Source organism: Olea europaea, unplaced genomic scaffold (genome assembly GCF_002742605.1).
Source record: "Olea europaea var. sylvestris unplaced genomic scaffold, O_europaea_v1 scaffold979, whole genome shotgun sequence".
Lineage (NCBI taxonomy): Eukaryota > Viridiplantae > Streptophyta > Magnoliopsida > Lamiales > Oleaceae > Olea > Olea europaea.
Genome location: NW_019268297.1, coordinates 143,480 through 149,317, shown reverse-complemented (window position 1 = coordinate 149,317; position 5,838 = coordinate 143,480). Strand labels below are relative to the sequence as shown.

The 5,838-nt window shown below is 35.1% G+C and overlaps 1 long non-coding RNA gene across 1 annotated transcript; it reads right to left on the bottom strand.

Moving 5' to 3' along the window:
* Positions 1 to 1,959: 1,959 nt before the first annotated feature.
* On the bottom strand, positions 1,960 to 4,055 carry LOC111392794. The gene is made up of 3 exons (XR_002702323.1): positions 3,955 to 4,055; positions 3,026 to 3,102; positions 1,960 to 2,234 (listed from the first exon to the last, which is right to left on the bottom strand). It is a non-coding gene; the product is annotated as an uncharacterized LOC111392794 (long non-coding RNA).
* Positions 4,056 to 5,838: the final 1,783 nt, after the last annotated feature.

The following is a 5,838-nucleotide window of genomic DNA, read 5'->3' as shown; positions in this document are numbered from 1 at the left end:
CTCAGATAGTTATCCATGTGGAATCTCTCGACGGGTCTCCAATGTTTTGTTCTATAACAAACATCCACGTGTTCATTTAAGTGTCACCACACTTTAACTTGTGAGATCAGCTACTTACTTCACAAGTAAGAAATGCCACACGTGATGGTCTATCCGTAATAACGATATCCGTATCTCGTTATTACTTACGACCACGGATGATTTAAGATTCAATCAGATGTAATTTGTATCTCACAATCACAACTCCTTGTGATTAACAAATTACAAATATTTGAATCTACGGACTCTATTATTTATTTAATTGTCTATTAATTAAATAATAGATCTGCCATTTAATTGCATTAATTACATATAAAAGTATTTATGTCCAAAGTTGATTGGACCTAGGGCATAATACTTACACTTGCTACATGCACACTATGGTGTACACTTTCATTTACACTTTGCCACGTGACATTACCCTGTCGAACAGTTTAACAATCAAGCGGTTTTCCCATCCAACTGACACTTGAAAACAATGCAAGTGTCAAACAACGTGTAAAAAATCAGTGTACAAATAGCAAAGTCAATCGGTAAGAACCTTGCTACATGAACACTGTTCTGTACACTTTAGTTTATACTTTGCCACGTGATAGTACCCTACTTGATAGTTTAAATTTTAAACAATTTTCCCATCCTTTTGACACTCGACAAAAATGCAAGTATCAAATAACATGTCAAAAATCAGTGTATAAATAGCAAAGTTCAATCGGTAAGAACCTTGCCACAGGTACACTATGGAGTACACTTTAGTTTACACTTTACCACGTGACATTACCCTATTGGACAGTCGAAATATCTAGCAGTTGTCCCTCCAATTGACACTTGACAACACTGCAAGTGTCAAATAACGTGTCAAAAATTAGTGTACAAATAGCAAAGTTCAATCGTCAAGAACCATACTACATGTACACTATGATGTACACTTTAGTTTATAGTTTTCCACATGACATTACCTTGGTTGACAGTTTAATTATCAGATAGTTTTCCCATCCAATTGACACTTGACAACAACGCAAGTGTCAAACAACACGTCAAAAGTTAGTATACAAGTAGCAATGTTCAATCGGTAAGGAACTTGCTACATTTACACTATGGTGTGCACTTTAGTTCACACTTTTCCACGTGACATTACCCTGTTGGACAATTTAAATTTCAATTAGTTTTCCCATCCAGATGACACTTGACTACATTACAAGTGTGAAACAACATGTCCAAAATTGGTGTACAAAAGGTAAAGTTGAATCGGTAAGAACTTGCTATAAGTACACTATGGTGTACACTTTAGTTTATACTTTGCCACGTGACATTACCCTATTGGACTGTTTAAATTTCAAACGTTGTTCCATCCAATTGTCATTTGACAACAATGCAAGTGTCAAACAACGTGTCAAAAATAAGTGTACAAATAACAATGTTCAATCGGTTAGAACCTTGCAACATGTACACTGTGATGTACACTTTAGTTTACACTTTGCCACTCGATAGTACCCTGTTGGACAGTATAAATTTCAAATAGTTTTCCCGTCCAATTGACACTTGACAACAATGCAAGTTTCAAACAACGTGTCGAAAATCTGTGTTCAATTAGCAAAAGTTCGATCGATAAGAAGCTTGCTACATGTACACTATGGTGTACACTTTAGTTTACACTTTGTCACGTGACATTACCCTATTGGACAGTTTAAATTTCAAACAATTTTTCCATCCAATTGACACTTGAAAACAATGCAAGTGTAAATTAACGTGTCAAAAATCAATGTACAAATTGCAATGTATCACACCCCAAAATATATACAGATAACCATACTAATTCCAGTGTTGAAATGATATTGGTAACTCGATCTAGACATAAAATTTAGATGTACCTTTTTTTTTAATAAAATGAAACGAGCATTTGCACAATTATGTCCCTATTTGTTAACTTCAAATCACCTGTGATGATCATATATTATATCAAAATCAACGATCATATAACCATAATCCAACACGTATGTTCTAAGGTTATAAACACGTCTATAGGCCATTTCAAAAGTTATACAAGACAGGACCCCCAAAATACGACACAATAGAGTGTAAGCTCAAAATAATAGCCCACAAAATAACCCTACAGGTCGTCATCCATGTACATTGATCTTTGAAATCCTGTAAGAGCTCCACAGCTAGCCGTGCCCTCTACATAGTTCCATGCTCACCTACAATGCAAGAACTACATAAGCCGACGCTTAGTAAGCAAGAATCATGCATGTCATGAGTATGAGTAACAAGGATATGTGACACCATGTCATTTACTTTAAACATCATGCTAAAGATGCATCATATTCCAATATTCATCAAAGTTGACTCGAAATTATTTCATTTGAAATCTTTCATTTCATTGGGCCCTTGACCCACCAACTATGCATCGGATAGAGCTCTGCTTAAGATCAATATTAATAATCAAGTGGCCAATATGAAATCAACACCGACGAGTGGACCATCCTCTTATGACCGCTAGAGGCCCATCCCCTAACTACCCCTATGATCACCCAAGAAGTCTCCCACCCGACAGCGCCAATAATCATAACAAGGGCATAGTCGAGTGGTCTGCCCTCCTGTGATCACCAAAGGCCCATCCCCTGTCTACCTTTGCAATAACCCAGGAAGTATCACCCGCGATGCCAAACGTATCACATAAGCATGCCTCACATGCCTCGGTGCCCTAGTAGTGGTCAATAAAACATTTATAAAGAAAACTTACTTTGAAATCACGTTTCGCATGCAAAGTTTTCAACCATGATCATATGTTATGCATGCCAACGAAAATGCTCATGAATGACATGCTTTGGAAGTTGATGTCAATGTATTTTGCAACCGCATTCTCAATGATCATAATCATCATATAGGGTACAACAAGCTTTCCTATCAAAGTATGAAAATATCCTAACATCACTATACCACAAATGCTAGGTTCTTGCATCGTAGTTGCAAATGGATTTTTACTTACCTTTTTGCCCTTGTGTGTGCACAAGCTCCTACGGAGATTATATCACTTTCCTTTTTCACTCAACGTCGGAAAATCACCTGTATTACCATTTAATATTAAAGACAATCCTCCATTTAATAGCCTTAACACACACAAAATCCCAAAATACTTCCATTCACGTCAAAATAATTTAAACGAATTCATTATTCAAGTTACTAACGGCATTACAATCTCGTCCCATAAGTCTCATTTTTCCTCGAGTCCAATTACCAACATCAACGTCATCCAATTGTTTTCAACAACCTAATACTCCTTACAATCTATTTTCTAGGCCCAAGAGATAATTAATTTACATGTAAAGGTTGAAATCATATTAAACACATAAATGGAAAGAACCTGTTTTTCAGGTTTCATCACCGTCCAACTACTTTTCCAATCCGTTTTCACCCCCTTATCCATATCCAATGACTCCCAAATTTTTACCACGTTTCTATAACATGTATGTGAAGGCAATAATGCTCTAAACTCGTAACAAATCAAGTGTTCTCAGCATCAAAATAGTCCATTTCCAGGACATCAAAATCAGGCAGTTTTCATTGTGACCGCTTTCAGTTTCCATTTTATTAGCATGTCATCAAACAGATTCCAGGCTATTAGAAGACCATTTATATCCCTATAAATCCTATATAAAAACATTCATTTACATAGATACAAGTTATATCTTCAGTATTATCCAAAATCAAAGTTTAAACCATCCAAATTCATCAATCAACACATCTCTATTCCTGTTGGTTTCTTTCAGGTTCTTGTACTCAATTACCCCTCTCTTTTGCCATCATAAAATCATAAACAACCCTTATAATTAGCCTCAAGTAAGTTTATAGTTTAAAAATATTATAAAACAAGCAAAAGAACTAAAGAAAAACTTCAAAACCGTGAGCTAAACTCACCTATCCAGAAATTCAATTTCAGCTCCTTGTTTCTACTTCTCTCTTTTCCTTTTTGCTTTCTCTTTCAATCGGTGGTCAATTGGGGATAATTTTTAAGACTAAACATGGTGTTCAGAGGTGTATATAAAGTCTTCAAGATGCTGTAGACGTGACTCTTCCTTAAGGATTAAGAAAATGTGGGGTGCAGCCAAGTGTTTAGCATGAGGTGGTCTTTTCCTACTATATTTGACTTTTCTCTTGGACTATTTAACTTATATTGATTTATAAGATATGTATATCTATCTATATTAAATAAAAAGAGGTAGGAGACGTGCTATATATCTTAAGGATGAAGGGATTGAGTGTTAAAATGACAACTATCCTAAGCATGAGGTGCCAAGCACGACGTGTCTTCATTGCAGCCATACTTGATTTTCAACCATTATATTTGGATCCATTTATGATTATAAGATATATATTCATCCTATAATAAGTGCTTAAGGAGTAGGACAGGAGATTGATGCCTTAAGGTTAAAGGAATTGGGTGTTAAAATGATAAATATTAAAAGCATGAGGTGGTCACTAGTAAAAAAAAATCTGATTTTATATCTATCTTTGCAGGTATAAATCAAGTATCCTAGGCTTATGTTAATGTGTTTACAATACATTTCACTTGCCGTAAGATCCCAAAATATTTTATAGAGCTAATTCCTCAATCGTTCATTTAATTACTTACCCGATTGACACCCCATTCTTGACCGATTTCATCAAATCGCACCTCGATATTTATAATGTCATATGAGACATATATTATCGCATCATGATCATGTTCCTTTATGTATCATGTCCCAAATATGTTAATTACCTATCGAGGGTTTAAGGTGGTCTCGATCAACCGAAGAGAAAGCTTGAACTTTTGTCGATACCGATTTTCGACCTTTTCGATAATCCATTTCTTATCAAGCTAATCTCCAACATTTAGTTAACCTAATTTTCTATCATAGCTCAATACAAAATTCAACACCTCGGTCTAGGAGTCGAAGACTAAAATCTTAAAATATCCATAATCGAATGCACCATTTTAAGATAAAGTAATTAAGAAAACTAATACAAGTAACATTGTGAATAGCATGAAATGCATGAATCATATTGACCAAATATGTAACAGGAAGTTTGGAGTAATACACAATGTTCAATCGATAAGGACCTTGCTACATGTACACTATGGTGTACACTTTAGTTTACAATTTGCCACGTGACATTACCCCGTTGGACAATTTTAATTTGAAATAGTTTTCCCATCCAATTGACACTTGACAACATTGCAAGTGTCAAACTGTTGGGAATCTACTTATACATGCACAGCGGAATTTAAAATAATTTTCGATTCCCACCAAGAATCACCTTTGTGTTTAGATAGAAACTGTGATAAGATTGTACATTTTTCAGATCTGCAATCTTTTTTGCTTTTCTTTTCATTCCATCAATCTTGATTTGCCACCACAGCTGTCCAATTGTCCAGCCTCCAACGGTGATCCACACAGAGAATAAGATTGAAGCTTCTAGGATTTTCTCTTGTGCCAGCAAGAATAATGAAAATCATTTGGACCTCAAACCCTAGCTATGTATTTATATAAACCCAAACGGGCTCGGTCCGGTCCGGTCCAATATTTAATTAATCCAATTAATTAAACCCGGTCCGTGAATTAATTAATCCAATTAATTAATTCGAGAATATAAATAACAAATCCAATTAATTAATTTATCCAACGATTGTTAAATTAACCAATTTGCAATTTGCAATCTTCCAATTCTCTTTTGTGTGCGACCCATTAGGTTCCCGACCACGATACCTAACGACGTGAAATATTATTTTGATCTAATCAAAATTGATAAATTAAAACA